Source organism: Scyliorhinus torazame, chromosome 21, assembly GCF_047496885.1.
Source record: "Scyliorhinus torazame isolate Kashiwa2021f chromosome 21, sScyTor2.1, whole genome shotgun sequence".
Lineage (NCBI taxonomy): Eukaryota > Metazoa > Chordata > Chondrichthyes > Carcharhiniformes > Scyliorhinidae > Scyliorhinus > Scyliorhinus torazame.
In genome coordinates, this window is record NC_092727.1 from 65,270,264 (window position 1) to 65,288,011 (window position 17,748).

The window sequence follows — 17,748 nt, forward strand, 5'->3', positions numbered from 1 at the left end:
CTTATGGACTGCCCTGATTAATACTACACCCCTGTATGCTTCACCCGATGCCGGTGTCTATGTATTTACATTGTGTACATTGTGTATGTATTTTCTTTTTATCTTATTTTCTTTTCGTGTACTAAATGATCTGTTTGAGCTGCTCGCAGAAAAATACTTTTCACTGTACCTTGGTACATGTGACAATAAACAAATCCATCCACAAATCCATATGGATCCTACTGGCTTGAGCATCAACCATTAAATAACTGGGACACAAACATTCAAATTAGGAGCAGCCCCTCAAACCTGCTCTGTCATTCAATAAGATAATGGTTTATCTAACTGTAACCTTAACCCCACATTCCAATATAAGTGTACTTTACCTGAATGCTCGTAGTATTCGGAATAAGGTAAATGAGTTGATGGCGCAAATCATTGTGAATGACTATGATTGAGTGGTCATTACTGAAACATGGTTCAAGGATGGTCACGACTGGGAGTTAAATATCCAAGGATATCAAACTATTCGGAAGAACAGAGTGGATGGTAAGGGAGGTGGTGTAGCTCTGTTATTTAAGGATGACATCCGGGCAACAGTAAGGGATGCCATCGGTGCTATGGAGGATAAGGTTGAATCCATTTGGGTGGAAATCAGGAATAGTAAGGCGAAAAAGTCACTGATTGGAGTAGTCTATAGGCCACCAAATAGTAACATTATGGTGGGGCAGGCAATAAACAAAGAAATAACTGATGCATGTAGAAATGGTACAGCAGTTATCATGGGGGATTTTAATCTACATGTCGATTGGTTTAATCAGGTCGGTCAAGGCAGCCTTGAGGAGGAGTTTATAGAATGTATCCGCGATAGTTTCCTAGAACAGTATGTAATGGAACCTACGAGGGAACAAGCGGTCTTAGATCTGGTCCTGTGTAATGAGAAAGGATTGATTAATGATCTCATAGATAGATAGGGATCCTCTAGGAAGAGGAGATCACAATATGGTGGAATTTAAAATACAGATGGAGGGTGAGAAGGTAAAATCAAACAATAGTATTTTGTGCTTAAACAAAGGAGATTACAATGGGAAGAGAGAAGAACTAGCTAAGGTAGACTGGGAGCAAAGACTTTATGGTGAAACAGTTGAGGAACAGTGGAGAACCTTCCAAGCGATTTTTCACAGTGCTCAGCAAAGGTTTATACCAACAAAAAGGAAGGACGGTAGAAAGAGGGGAAATCGACCGTGGATATCTAAGGAAATAAGGGAGAGTATCAAATTGAAGGAAAAAGCATACAAAGTGGCAAAGATTAGTGGGAGACTAAAGGACTGGGAAATCTTAAGGGGGCAACAGAAAGCTACTAAAAAAGCTATTAAGAAGAGTAAGATAGATTATGAGAGTAAACTTGCTCAGAATATAAAAACAGATAGTAAAAGTTTCTACAAATATATAAAACAAAAAGAGTGGCTAAGGTAAATATTGGTCCTTTAGAGGATGAGAAGAGAGATTTAATAATGGCAGATGAAGAAATGGCTGAGGAACTGAACAGGCTTTTTGGGTTGGTCTTCACAGTGGAAGACACAAATAACATGCCAGTGACTGATAGAAATGAGGCTATGACAGGAGAGGACATTGAGATGATTGTTATCACTAAGGAGGTAGTGATGGGCAAGCTAATAGGGCTAAAGGTAGACAAGTCTCCTGGTCCTGATGGAATGCATCACAGAGTGCTAAAAGAGATAGCTAGGGAAATTGCAAATGCCCTAGTGATAATTTACCGAAATTGACTAGACTTGTAGCCATCTGGGATGGCCACGTCCCGATTACAAAATGAACACTTGCAAAGACTGCAGGGAAAATTGGACAATGCTAAGAAACAAGCAGGTGCAAGCTCTGTCTGTTGATTAGAACCTTAAACGCTCAGACAGGACAGAAACTACCAAATGATTTACATACTAATGAGCCATCTCCGGGGACAAAAGGGAAACATTTAGATACACAATGTTAGGACAGACTGCCCGGCGCCAGAAGAAGCTAAGACAAAGCAGACTGACAGTCACCAGGACACGCCCAGCGATCAGGGAACCCCCCTCTATTGGAGGAAAATCGATACCGATGATTGGGAAAGACCCAATTAGTTGAGGCCAAGTTCAAGGCCCGCCCAAAAGAGCGTGAAGCCCTTTGCAGTATAAGAGGTATCCCCCAAGGGAGAATCTTCCTCCTTTGGCTTTGGCTCTCACCGAAGAGAGAGACCAGCCTAGCAGCTACAGCAGACCAAGTAAGCTCCAAGTCAACGCACGCTACGAGATAGACGCTCCTAGTTGCTACCCTGTAAACAGCCCAACTCAGCAGCCTCAGAACCGAGCAACGGCCATTGTTCCTCTGACTGAGTGGGCACCCAAAGCTAAGTATAGGCCTCAGAAATAGTGGTAGTTTAGTTTGTAGAGTTTATGCATGAGTAGATTTGACTGTGTGTAAATAAATGAGCATTGCTTTTGAACTTACTAACAGGTGTATCGAGTCATTGATCAGTATTCGGTTCTGAACCTTGTGGCGGTGTCGAAAGATACCTGGCGACTCTTGAGCAAACGTGATTAAATAGAGCGAAATTAAGAGCCAACCAAAAGTTAGCAATATTTACTGGCGTCTCTGGCGGGACTCGATTTAGAAGTGGCCTAACCACTCCGAGAGAACCCAAAATTTGAATTAAGAATCCAATTGGGAACAGAAAGAAAAACCACAAGCGTCAAAACAGTACTGATCAAGCCTCTGAGATTCGGAAGTGTGTTAATGCATGCACACTAACAGGGATATAAGGTAAACCTGAGAGATTTTGTTGCGAAAAACTGCCGGGAGTTTTGTAGGCCGGAAATTAGCGTAAGCCGTACCCGTGTTTACATCACCGCTTTACCACCCCCTGTTCCAAATTCGTTAGAGATCCTAGTAGAGAGAATGGCAATGAAGGCAATGGAACGCCTTATGAACCCCCAGGAATTTGAGGTCACAGCGACCACCAGTAGAGTAGGACAGTGTCCCGTTTGGGAAGAAGAGATCAGGAAATATCTCAAAGGGAAAGGATGGCACCTTTGGAGTGAATTCTGTGATAATGAGGAAACAGGACCTGGGAGTATAGGACATACTTGGTGGGAGAACCTGTCAGTGATCCAAAAGAAGAGCTTAGGGAAAGCTCGTAAGCCGATGGTAATCGTGTCCTGTTTGGCACAATTGCGAGGCACAGAGGAGGTCATTAGGACGCTCCGTAGAGAGATAGAAGAGAGAGACAGAACCAGTGAGGTAGACGTGAGTGAGGTAGAGAAAGAGAATCGAGATCTGAAAGAGCAGTTAGCAGCAAGGGACAGAGAGGTGGATGATGCCAAGCGGGCACATCAGTCTTGTCTTGTGCATTTGAACAGCTTTCAGACACAATACGAATAGGCCGACCAGGACACACAATGTGCGGTCTTGGTAAGACAAGAAACAGAACAGCAAATTGCGAAATTGCAGAAACAGTGCAATGATTTAAAAGCAGCCCTACGAGCACTCCATACTTCCACAACAGAACAAAGGCAGAGCTCAGTAGACCATGCAAAGTGCCGGAAGCAAATTGCAGAATTGTAATCTCTGCTGTCCGTGCAAAATGGCTTTCAGAGTACATTCGGACCTCAATTAGATCAAGAAAACGGCCCCGATTGGCAGGAATTGAACGAGGCTGCCCATAGATACGTACATGGAACATGGACGCAGGAAAAACCCCAAAAAGGAAATCACCCCAACCCCCAACCGAACAGGCAGAACACCCCCCCCCAGGAATCCTGTGACCACACACCGCAGGGCCGCAGGAGAAGGGGATGCAGATTTTCTTTACACAACCCCATTAACCGTGACCCAATTACGGGACGCGTGTGGAAAAATTAAACCGTTCCTTCACACTTCAGACCCCCACCAATTTTTCACGAAAGTCAAACAACAGGCGACCATGTACGGCCTGGACAAAAAGGAGCAAGTGAAGCTCATAGTTTTAAGCCTCGACCCTTCAGTTGTAGCAGCCCTTCCCGACCCACAGAATGTGGGAGGAGGCACACTCCAAGAGATGCACACAGCGATCCTTGATGCGATCGGTTTTAACAGAGGAGACCCAGTAGAAGGCCTAAATAAGTGTAGGCAAAAGAAGACGGAGCACCCCACAGCGTTTGCTGGACGTTTGTGGATTCACTTTACCGCAGTTTTTGGAGAGTTAGCCCGTGCCCATTTGTCCCCAGATAATATGGCCAAATGGACCCGAATTCTAGTCTCCCACGCCACAGAAGCAGGACGAAAAGCTTGCGCAAATTATGACCCCTCAGATGAGGCCCACAATGAAAAATGGAATTTGAAGAGATTGTCCCGCGCTTGGGAGCAATCAATTGCAGGCAAAACCGCATTTATCACACCTGATGAAGAGCAGGCAGAAATGAACCCAGTTAAGGCACACCAGAACCCCACATGGGTAAATGAGGGCAGGAACAGCCAACCCCAGCCCAAAGCTCAGGAATGTTATAATTATGCACAGCTAGGACGCTTTGCAGGAGAGTGCAACGCGCCCCAGAAGCAGCAGAGAAACCAACAGACAGGCACCCTAAACAAAAATAGGGCAAAGCCGATCCATAGCGTTAGCGCCCGTTCAGAGAGTTCAGACATGAACGGCACCGACTGACGGTGTTCGGGCTCCCCAACTTGGGTCTGCGACACCCTTTGGGACAAGTCCGGTAGACCGGTAGTAGCAGGCAAAGTTTGGGGACAAGCCGTGGAATTTCTTTGGGACACAGGAGGGTCCCGCACCACACTCAATTCCTCCACGATGTTCCAGCGAGACACGTGGCCCATAACAGATACCATTACAGTCAGCGGTTTTACAGGCCATTTACAACAGGGACACATCACAGCCTCTGTAGCAATACAGATAGGGAACATCGCAACCAAGCACCTCGTAGTTTTAGTTGATCTGCCCCAGACAGCAGAACATATCCTTGGGATTGACTTCATGAGCTCCCATAACCTTTCTTTCGACCCAGTGAACAAGTGTGTATGGAAAATGGCAAAGTCAGCACGAGCCCCCGCCACGCTCACAGTAGGAGAATACGTAAATAGGATTAGCTCAGTAGGAGACTTCTGGGTCAACCCTTGAGCCATTAGTGCAGACAAACAGGTTAAGGCAGTCCTGCAGGAACATAAAGCAGCATTTGCACAGCACAAGCACGACTGTGGCAGTTTGACTGGCTTTGTGAATGTTACAGGTCCCGACCCTAAACCCCAGAAGCAGTACGGATTTTCCCAGGAAGCAGAGGGAAAAATGTCCAAAGTAATAGAGAGTTTGTTGGATCAAGGCGTACTCAGATCAGTAGCCTCCACAAATAACGCACCGATTTGGCCCGTCAGGGAACCGGATGGATCATGGCGACTGACCATTGCCGGGAACTGAACAAAGCAACCCCAGCAGCAGCCCCCACCGTAGCCACGAGTCCCGAGACCATGCTCAAACAGGGACTCCAGTCAAAAATGTTTTCGGTTTTGGACATCAGTAACGGCTGTTGGTCCATTCCATTGGCTAAAGCGTGCCAGTACAAGTTCGCCTTTATATTCCAAGGGCAACAATACACGTGGACGTGCCTTCCACAAGGCTTCCACAACTCCCCCTCCATTTTCCACCGACAGCAGTCACAGATGGTGACCAATTATAAAGGGAAATTGGCAGTAAAGGACAGACAGACAGACATACGAGATCTTAAGCAAGATAATAACAGAAATTATGCTTGTGTTCACAGAACTCCAGAAACCCAGGAACCCCAGAGGAAGACAAAGAAGAGAACCGACAAAGATGAAGACAGCCTTCGTGTTGACATGGATCTTAGCGGGATCCTTTCAGTTGCGCGCGGACGCTACCACCCTGACCCCTACCACACAAACTGTAAATGACTCTCACCCCTGCAATACACGGAACCCCGAGATAACTAGCTCAGCGACAGCTAGCAATACCCCGACCTGGTGTGATAAGTTTATCACCTGGTACTCACTCTCATATGTAGTCGAAGCACTCTTAGTGCTGGCGATACTTTGCAGTGTCGTGCAAACGTTTAGAGTCAGGAAATGGCGAAGGAGAGCATATCGCTCTCGCAACCCGGTTTACAGATTAAGGTCCCCCATTTTCAGATTTCACCAGACCCCCCCAACTCATTGGGACGGATTAAAGAGCATCCATTTTGTTTAATGTATTCTCTGGAATAAAGAGATGTAAACCTCTGTGTCTGACTGCCAGGCCAGAGAAATTTGTGTGCTGCTATTTTGTAGTTTAAGATGTAAAAATTAATTTTGGATTGTTTGTATTTTTGGATTGTTTAAATGGGGATAGTTTATTGAGAATAGTTAGAGGTTCCAGTTTTTTAATTTTTCTGTAATGCATGAACTAATGTCATAGCGCCCCGTAGAATTTTTTGGTAATGAATGTATTTTAAACGGTTTAGGTAAAATTCTGTTGCATAGGATAGGACAGTGTAGAGCCTAAGCATGGGTGCCCCGGGGATCAGAGGATGAAGACGCCATGGTAATGTGATCCTTCACGCTTCGCGTTGAGGATCACAAGGAGGGAGTGTAGCCATCTGGGATGACCACACCCCAATTACAAAATGGACACTTGCACAGACTGCAGGGAAAATTGGACAATGCTCAGAAACAAGCAGGTACAAGCTCTGTCTGTTGATTAGAACCTTAAACGCTCAGACAGGACAGAAACTACCAAACGATTTACATACTAATGTGCCATCTCCGGGGACAAAAGGGAAACATTTAGATACACAATGTTAGGACAGACTTCTGGCGCCAGAAGAAGCTAAGACAAAGCAGACTGACAGTCACCAGGACACGCCCAGTGATCAGGGAACCACCCCGCTATTGGAGGAAAATCGATACCGATGATTGGGAAAGACCCAATTAGTTGAGGCCAAGTTCAAGGCCCGCCCAAAAGAGCGTGAAGCCCTTTGCAGTATAAGAGGTATCCCCCAAGGGAGAATCTTCCTCCTTTGGCTTTGGCTCTCACCGAAGAGAGAGACCAGCCTAGCAGCTACAGCAGACCAAGTAAGTTCCAAGTCAACGCACTCTACGAGATAGACGCTCCTAGTTGCTACCCTGTAAACAGCTCAACCCAGCAGCCTCAGAACCGAGCAACGGCCATTGTTCCTCTGACTGAGTGGGCGCCCGAAGCTAAGTATAGGCCTTAGAAATAGTGGTAGTTTAGTTTGTAGAGTTTATGCATGAGTAGATTTGACTGTGTGTAAATAAATGAGCATTGCTTTTGAACTTACTGACTGGTGTATCGAGTCATTGATCAGTATTCGGTTCTGAGCCTTGTGGCGGTGTCGAGAGATACCTGGCGAATCTTGAGCAAACGTGATTAAATAGAGCCAAATTAAGAGCCAACCAAAAGTTAGTAACAGACTCTGGGGTGGCTCCGGCGTATTGGAAATTAGCAAACGTGACACCACTGTTTAAAAAAGGAGGTAGGCAGAAAGCGGGTTATTATAGGACAGTGAGCTTAACTTCGGTAGTAGGGAAGATGCTGGAATCTATTATCAAGGAAGAAATAGTGAGGCATCTGGATGGAAATTGTCCCATTGTGCAGACGCAGCATGGGTTCATAAAGGGCAGGTCATACCTAATTAATTTAGTGGAATTATTTGAGGACATTACCAGTGCGGTAGATAACGGGGAGCCAATGGATGTGGTATATCTGGATTTCCAGAAAGCCTTTGACAAGTTGCCACACAAAAGGTTGCTGCATAAGATAAAGATGCATGGCATTTAGGGTAAAGTAGTAGCATGGATAGAGGATTGGTTAATTAATAGAAAGCAAAGAGTGGGGATTAATGGGTGTTTCTCTGGTTGGCAATCAGTAGCTAGTGGTATCCCTCAGGGATCAGTGTTGGGCCCACAATTGTTCACAATTTACATCGGTGATTTGGAGTTGGGGACCTAGGGCAATGTGTCCAAATTTGCAGACGACACTAAGATGAGTGGTAAAACAAAAAGTGCAGAGGATACTGGAAGTCTGCAGAGGGGTTTGCATAGGTTAAGTGAATGGGCTAGGGTCTGGCAGATGGAATACAATGTTGACAGATGTGAGGTTATCCATTTTGGGAGGAATAATAGCAAAAGGGATTATTATTTGAATGATAAAATATTAAAACATGCTGCTGTGCAGAGACCTGGGTGTGCTAGTGCATGAGTCACAAAAAGTTGGTTTACAGGCGCAACAGGTGATTAAGAAGGCAAATGGAGTTTTGTCCTTCATTGCTAGAGGGATGGAGTTTAAGATTAGTGAGGTTATGCTGCAATTGTATAAGGTGTTAGTGAGGCCACACCTGGAATATTGTGTTCAGTTTTGGTCTCCTTACCTGAGAAAGGACATACTGGCGCTGGACGGTGTGCAGAGTAGATTCACTAGGTCAATCCCAGAGCTGAAGAGGTTGGATTACGAGGCGAGGTTGAGTAGACTGGGACTGTACTCGTTGGAATTTAGAAGGATGAGGGGGAATCTTATAGAAACATATAAAATTATGAAGGGAATAGATAGGATAGATGTGGGCAGGTTGTTTCCACTGGCGGGTGAAAGCAGAACTAGGGGGCATAGCCTCAAAATAAGGGGAAGTAGATTTAGGACTGAGTTTAGGAGGAACCTCTTCACCCAAAGAGTTGTGAATCTATGGAATTCCTTGCCCAGTGAAGCAGTTGAGGCTCCTGCATTAAATGTTTTTAATATAAAGATAGAAAGTTTGTGAAGAATAAAGGGATTAAGGGTTATGGTGTTCGGGCCGGAAAGTGGAGCTGAGTCCACAAAAGATCAGCCATGATCTCATTGAATGGCGGAGCAGACTCGAGGGGCCAGATGGCCTACTCCTGCTCCTAGTTCTTATGTTCTTATTCCTCCCAATTTCTGATAATCTTTTACCCCCTTATTTACCAAGAATCTATCTCACTCTGTCTTTAAATCTATTCAATGATTCTGCTCCCACTGCCTTTTGAGAAAGAGAGTTCCAGAGATTCACCCTCTGGGTGAAAGAATTTGCCTCATCTCAATCTTAAATGAACAACCGCTTTTAACCAGTGACCCCTAGTTCTAGATTCTCTGACAAGAGGAAACATCCTCTCCACATCCATCCTGCCAATACCCCTCAGGACCTTTAAGGTCTCAATCAAGTCAACTCTTACTCTTCTAAACTCCCGCGGATACAAGACTAACCTCGCCAACCTTTCCTCATTAGACAACTCACCTATTCCAGGTATTAGTCTCGTAAATCTTCTCTGAACTGCTTCCAATGCATTTACACCCTTCCTTAAATAAAGAGATTAATATTGTACACAGTACTCCAGATGTGGTCTTGCCAATGCCCCGGACAACTGATGTATAATCTGGATGCTTTTATATTAAATTCCCCTCACAATAAATTATAACATTCTATTAGCTTTCCTAATTACATGCTGCACCTGTATACTAGCCTTTTGTGATCATATAGTAGGACATCCAGATCCCTCTGCATCTCAGCTCTGCAATGCCTCTCCATTTAGATAATAAGCTTCTTTTTTATTCTTCCTGCCAAAATGGACTATTTCACATTTTTCCCACAATAAATTCCATTTGACAGATTTTTGCCCATGCATTTAACCTAGCTATGTCCCTTTGTAGCCTCCTTATGTCCTCTTCACAATTTACTTTCCTACCTATCTTTGTGTCATCAGAAAATTGGACATAGCTTTAAATTGAGGGGAGATAGATATAGGACAGATGTCAGAGGGGTCTTTACTCAGAGAGTAGTAAGGGCGTGGAATGCCCTGCCTGCAACAGTAGTGGACTCGCCAACACTAAGGGCATTCAAATGGTCATTGGATAGACATACGGATGATAAGGGAATAGTGTAGATGGGCTTTAGAGTGGTTTCACAGGTCGGCGCAACATCGAGGGCCAAAGGGCCTGTACTGCGCTGTAATGTTCGATGTTCTATGTTCTATATCCTGCCAATCAGAAAAAGACCCATTCATGCCAACTCTCTGTCTATGTTAGTGAGCCAACCTTCTATCCATGCCAATATGTTACCCCTCCTTACTTTCTGCATTTGATAAAGTGCTACATCAAAGGTTATTGTGGAAATGCTGCGTAAGATCTTAACAGATCAACCAAAGCACACGCTGACAACAAACTTCACATGGGTGCTTCAAGCAAATAAATCACTTCTGATGGTTGGAGAGTATTATTCCTATCAATTGGTTCATGGAAGAAATTCCAAGTTACTTCCTGTGCTGTGTGCTAGTCTTCCTGCTGTAGAAGATCATTTTCAGTTCCGCGTTTTGCGCACATTTCAAAGCTTTATCTGCAAAGATAGGGCTTTCATTAAGGCTAACATCTTGGAAAAATGTGGATAATCTAAGACATCTGTAAGACCGTCTGAGGTAGATTTCACCTCAGGAGATTTTTTGAAAACATTTTTCCAATTAAGGGGCAATTTAGCGTCGCCAATCCACCTACTCTGCACATCTTTGGGTTGTGGGTGTGAGACACACACAGACACGGGGAGAATGTGCAAACTCACATGGACAGTGACCCGGGTCCAGGATCGAACCTGGGTCCTCGGCACTGTGAGGGAGCAGCGCTAACCACTGTGCCACTGTGCTGCCCACCTCAGATTTTGAGTATTCCAAAAGAGAGAGCCATAGGATTGGAAATTTACATCGAATTTACATAGAATTTACAGTGCAGAAGGAGGCCATTCGGCCCATCGAGTCTGCACCAGCTCTTGGAAAGAGCACCCTACCCAAGCCCACACTTCCATCCTATCCCCATAACCCAGTAACCCCACCCAACACTAAGGGCAATTTAGCATGGCCAATCGACCTAACCTGCACATCTTTGGACTGTGGGAGGAAACCCACGCACACACGGGGAGAACGTGCAGACTCCGCACAGACAGTGACCCAAGCCGGGAATCAAACCTGGGACCCTGGAGCTGTGAAGCAATTGTGCTAACCACTATGCTGCCGTGCTGCCGAAAATCCCCGATAAAGTAATAAACCATGATGGAATGACAAATGGTTATCCAACATGGTAATCAAACTGTTCTTTCACTCTGTGAATAAATCTATTCGAAGTAAAGACTGTTCCATCCACCTCCTGTTTCTTATCTGTTAATGGTATTCTGCAATTTTGCCCTTGATTGTTTCAGCAGTGTTGCTTCTTGCACCAGCCACATCCTGTTCAATCCTGTACAGTGTTTTGGAGTTATTCTATTGGTTACTGCTTTTTAACTCAACGTCTCCTCATTGGTCTCTCTTGCGGATCTTCTTCATGGCCTCATCAGGTCTTCTGTACTTTCCATTGTAGAATCATAGAATTTACAGTGCAGAAGGAGGCCATTTGGCCCAGCGAGTCTGCATCGGCCCTTGGAAAGAGCACCCTACTCAAGCCCATTTCTCCACCCTATCCCCGTAACCCAGTAAACCCATTTAAACCTTTTGGACACTAAGAGCAATTTGCCATGGCCAATGCACCTAACCTGCACATCTTTGGACTATGGGAGGAAACCGGAGCACCCGGAGGAAAACCACGCAGACACGGGGAGCACGTGCAGACTCCGCACAGACAGTGACCCAAGCCAGGAATCGAACCTGGGACCTTGGAACTGTGAAGCAACTGTGCTAACCACTGTGCTACTTTGCTGTCTTCTAATATTTGCCCAATGCTCTTTTCCTGGGCCCTCCTGCTCTTTGCCAGCTTTCTTTCATCAATCAACTTGCCCTTTGGGTCCGTAATCCATCGATCTTTGTTGGTTCCTCTGCCCTATCTGATGGTGACCTCTGCACTCTCCTTATGTCCACTTCTGCAGATTTCCCGCTGTTTCTCGATGTTACCTTACTTCAGTAGTATTTTGAATCTGTGGAGAGGGCCAACCAGAATCACAGAATTGTTACAGTGTGGGCTATTTGGAGGCATATCCTTGTTCCTCCTTTTCTTGGTTGCAAATGGCTGTTGTGACTTTTTTATTGTTGCTTTTTTCCAGCTTTTTAAAAATAAATTTAGAGTACCAAATTAATTTTTTTCCAATTAAGGGGCAATTTAGCGTGGCCAATCCACCTACCCTGCACATCTTTGGGTCGCGGGGTGAAACCCACGCAAACACGGGGAGAATGTGCAAACTCCACACGGACAGTGACCCAGAGCCGGGATCGAACCCGGGGCTTCGGCGCCGTGAGGCAGCAGTGCTAACCATTGCACCACTGTGCTGCTCTCTTTTTTTCATGCTTTGGTGGATCTTTCCGAACACAAGATCTGATTCAATATCAGCACCACGAATCTTCCAGGCATCTTAAAGGGATGTTGTCCATCTGCTGTTGATGCTGAAAGAGCCAATTTCATTCAGGGTGCTCCCATCTGGAGACCCCCGTGTCTTATTTTGGATGTCCTTTTCTGAAGAAGGTATTTCCAATTTCCAACAGCCTGTTGCTGTTGCAGAAGGCTGATAGATGTTTCTGTTCACCACACTTGCTGACCCATGGGTCCAATACTGTTCAATCCTCACCCGTTGCCACCAGCTTAGCATTGAGGTCACTGATCAAAGCTTGATATCATAGCTGGTTGCCTCATCCAATGTGTCCTGCAATTGGTGGTAGAATTCATCTTTCTCCTCCTCTGTGTCCCCCTCTGTACATACTCGTGCGACTCGGCCAACGTTGCCTACCTCATATGCTGCAGGAAAGGATGTCCCGAAGCGTGGTACATTGGCGAGACCATGCAGACGCAGCGACAACGGATGAACAGACATCGCGCTGTTGTAAGACTTCTTACTGTGCGCACCTTTGTTGGTGCATAAACGTGCACGGCAGTGACTTTGGAACCAACCCAAACCCCAACTCCATGTTCGAGTTTGATGACAATGTCACACTTTAACAGCTGAATGTCAACCTGGGAGAAATTGCCAGGTCAGAGGTCCAAAGAGCCATCAAGAGCTTGAAGTACAACAAGGCATCTAAGATCGCCAAATTACCAGCAGAGCCATTGAAGCCTGGCAAGAACACTGTCACAACAGAGCTCCCAGAGCTGGTCAACAACATCTGGACTGCGGAGAATGCCCAAGATGATTGGAGGCAAGGGGTAATCGTCAAGCCAAATAAGATGAACTTCAGTGACTGCAACAACTGGAGGAGCATAATACTGCTGTCAGTATCTGGTGACGTCTCCAGCACAGCGTTCCTCAACAGAGTGAAAGCAGAAGAATAGACAGGTTTGTGGGGAAGATGATCACACTAGGAGAGGATCATTATGCTCAGGAACATCATAGCATCATAGAGCTAAGACTAGAGTATTAGAAGCCATTTGTTAACGACTTTATTGATTTCACCAGTAATTCTGGTACATCACGGAATGGGGTGTTAACATCTTCAAAGTCTTATACCATGACTCCAGCTGCATCAAGAGCAGCACAGATACCACGGATTCTTCCCATTCCTTTTCTGCTTGGTTATTGATTATATAATGAAGACGGCTGGTTACAGATGTTGGTCTCCCACAGCAACACCACCAATTGACAGACCTTGGTTTCACAGATGACATTACCTACTGCACTTGCTCCAAGACATGACCTCCAGTCTCGAGGGTAGCGGTGCCAAGATTGGTTTATACATCAGCTGCGAGAAAACCAAGACTGGATGGCAAAGAGACCCTCCCATCACCGGGCAACACAACATCGAAGGCGTCGACCACCTCCCCTACCTCGGAAGCAACATCTCCAGGGAGGACGATGTAAGATCAACATCCACACAAGGACCAGCAAAGCAACACCAGTCTTCCAGTAACTGCATACAAGCTGGGTATCCAACACCGTCAACTCAGCCATGAAGCTGCAACTGTACATGTCCAAAGTGATACCAACCACAATCTACACCAGTGAGCATGGAAGAGAACAGTAAAGGTGTCACATAAGTTGGACGTCTTTCACCAGTGTTGCCTACGTAAGATCCTGGGCATCAGATGGAGGGACAACATCGCCAATGATGAAGTGTTACAGAGAACTGGGCAGAGGCACCTTGGGACACTGTGACAGAGAGACGACTGAGACTGACAGAACACATCACTTCCCGGACATTTCCCCCACCAGCGGGACAGTGGAAAAGACAACACCAAATGGAAGAAGATGACAGGGAGCCTAAAGAAGGCCCGACAAAGTACATTTCAGGGGGAACTTCAAGAGCGGGAATTCACCTGGGCTGGAGTGAAAGAGCTTGTGATGGAGCAGGGCTGGTGGTGGAGTCTTGCTGCCCATTGTTCTGGATCGGAGGAACAAAGAAAGACTGACTCTGTTTTATTCCTTTTTTCACTAGGTATCAGGAAGATAACAAAGATCAGCTTGGAGGGCACAAGAAGAGTTGTGAGAGAAACAAAGCAAGATGTGAATTAGGACTGTTGCAGAGGGTAATTTTAGAGGAGGTTTGGTCAGGTTGGTTAGTGAAATGGAGAGAAGTGGCAGACGCAGCTTCAATCTTAGTGGTTTTAATCTAGAAGTCCATGAGCTCGAACCTCACACTTGTTGTTGGAACAAAGAACAGAGAACAAAGAAAAGTACAGCACAGGAACAGGCCCTTCGGCCCTCCAAGCCTGCTGCCTGTCTAAACTAAAATCTTCTACACCTCCGGGGTCCGTATCCCTCTATTCCCATCCTATTCATGTATTTGTCAAGATGCCCCTTAAATGTCACTATCGTCCCTGCTTCCACCGCCTCCTCCGGTAGTGAGTTCCAGGCACCCACTACCCTCTGCGTAAAAAACTTGCCTCGTACATCTACTCTAAACCTTGCCCCTCTCACCTTAAACCTATGCCCCCTAGTAATTGACCCCTCTACCCTGGGGAAAAGCCTCTGACTATCCACTCTGTCTATGCCCCTCATAATTTTGTAGATCTCTATCAGGTCGCCCTTCAATCTCCGTCGTTCCAGTGAGAACAAACCGAGTTTATTCAACCGCTCCTCATAGCTAATGCCCTGCATACCAGGCAACATCCTGGTAAATCTCTTCTGCACCCTCTCTAAAGCCTCCACATCCTTCTGGTAGTGTGGCGACCAGAATTGAACACTATACTCCAAGTGTGGCCTAACTAAGGTTCTATACAGCTGCAACATGACTTGCCAATTTTTATACTCAATGCCCCGGCCAATGAAGGCAAGCATGCCGTATGCCTTCTTGACTACCTTCTCAACCTGTGTTGCCCCTTTCAGTGACCTGTGGACCTGTACACCTAGATCTCTCTGACTGTCAATACTCTTGAGGGTTCTACCATTCACCATATATTCCCTACCTGTAGTCGACCTTCCAAATGCATTACCTCACATTTGTCCGGATTAAACTCCATCTGCCATCTCTCCGCTCAAGTCTCCAAACGATCTAAATCCTGCTGTATACTCTGACAGTCCTCATCGCTATCCGCAATTCCATCAACCTTTGTGTCGTCTGCAAACTTACTAATCAGACCAGTTACATTTTCCTCCAAATCATTTATATATACTACAAACAGCAAAGGTCCCAGCACTGATCCCTGTGGAACACCACTGGTCACAGCCCTCCAATCAGAAAAGCATCCTTCCATTGCTACTCTCTGCCTTCTATGACCTAGCCAGTTCTGTATCCATCTTGCCAGCTCACCCCTGATCCTGTGCGACTTCACCTTTTCTACCAGTCTGCCATGAGGGACCTTGTCAGGTGGACGTGAGGGTGGAGGGGATAGGGGAGAGGGGTTTAATCTGCTGTAGTGAGAAGAAGCTGAGATTGTCTTTGTAATGAGGCTGATCTTGAAATGGTGAGCAGTTTTAGCAGGCAAGAGCAGAACCTGATCATGTTTTCTGTAGTCTAGTCAGATCTGGTGGTGGATGGTTAAAGGGTTTGCCGCCATATCCATCCAGGTTTGCAGTCATTGGACTTCCAGGAGTAGGGATGAGGCTGTACGAAGGGGAAATGGCCAGGATAATGGTTTTATTGCAGACTGGGATGCCAGGAGGAGAGTACGGCTAAGCAGATTTATACGAATGGGGAGTTTCTGTAACTTTAGTCTTTTCACTGGTTGAAGAAAGTTTGATGAGAAGCTGGGGGTACAAGTGTTCCAAACCAGATTTCTTCAATAAGCGAAACAAGACTTTCGGTGGCGGGGATGTGTTGAGCAGTCGCAGGAAAACTGATGCCAAAGTCCTGGCGAAGGCCCTGGCAAGGTGACTGGAGAGTTTTGTGACGGAGGCAGTTGCCGAACGTGATTATGACCCCACCCGGGGAGGAAACACCAGAAGTCATCATCTCCTGAGATGCAGAGAAGACCTTCGACAGGGTCGAATGGAGGTACCTCACACAGGTACTGGAATGGTTTGGAATCGGGCCAGGGTCCACCTCGTTGGTGAAACTACTGCAAACACTCCCATGGCGAGCGTACGGACAAACACCACCAGCTCGGGATACTTCTGGCTGCACAGAGGCAGGAGGCAGGAATGCCCACTATCCCCACTATTTGCTCCAGCAATCAAGCCACTGGTAATCGCTCTTAGATCAGCGAAGGGTTGGAGAGGCATTCAAACGGAGTATAGAGTCCCACTCTACGTTTATGACCTGCTTCTCTGCATCTCGAACCCCCTGGCCAGTATGGGAGGAATAATGGAAGTACTAAGGATGTTCGGAGGATTCTCAGGAACCTGAGCAAGAGTGAAATCCTCCCCGTGAACCCACAGTGGGGGGAATCAGAGCTGGAGAAGTTACCGTTCAACCTGGCCGAGACTAAATTCTGATACCTGGGAATCCAAATAGCCCACGACTGGATACGGATCCATAAATAGAACCGAATGAGTCTGGGCCAGAGACCCAGGTTCAATTCCGGCCTCGGGTGGAGGTTGCATGTTCTCCCCTTGTCTGCGTTTGTTTCCTCTGGGTCCACCGGTTTCCTCCTACAGTCCAAAGATCTGCAGGTCAGGTGGATTGGTCATGTTAAAATTTTCCCTTGGTGTCCAAAGGTGTGCTGATTATGGTGTTACAGGGATAGAGCAGGGCTGTGGGCCTGGGTAGGGTGCTCTTTCAGAGGGTCGGTGCAGACTCGATGGGCCAAATGGCCTCCTTTTGCACTGTAGGAATCCTATGGTTTCAGTGGACTGCCCAGGTTCCTTTTCATGTTCAGATCCCCCCCCGATCTTCATCCCCAAGGCCTTCTTCACCAAAATAGGTAAACTCTTCATGTCACTTGTGAGTGTGTGTGTGTGTGGAAAGGGGGGGGGGGGGGAGAACCTGAGGATCAGGAAAAATATGCTGCAAAGTAGGAGATACAGGGGAGGCTTGGCCCTCCTGAACCTTCAATTATACCACTGGGCTGCCACTGCAGAAAGGGTACGAGGATGGGTCAAGGAACAGAAGGTGGAATGGGTGAAGATGGAAGAGAGTTCCTGTAAGGGTCGTCCCTCAGAGCACTGGCCAGAGCCAGCTACTCAAAAATTACAGTGATAGTGGTCACACTGAGGGCGTGGAACCAACTGCGGCACCACTTCAGTTTGACCACCATGGCCCCCATCTGTAAAAACCACAAATTCATCCCCGCGACGATGGATGCCTCCTTCAGGATGAAGGGACACTGACCGGTCGGAGAAGTGACCCTGGGCCAACTCACAGACAAGCTCCAACTCCCAAATGGGAACAAGCTAAGATACAACCAAATCAGAAACTTCCTTTGGAAAGAGA

General features: G+C 46.3%; 1 protein-coding gene across 4 annotated transcripts in view; it reads right to left on the reverse strand.

The window, feature by feature from the left end:
* maptb (microtubule-associated protein tau b) overlaps window positions 1–17,748 on the reverse strand; it is a 300,500-nt gene that overhangs the window by 35,509 nt on the left and 247,243 nt on the right. The window lies entirely within an intron of this gene.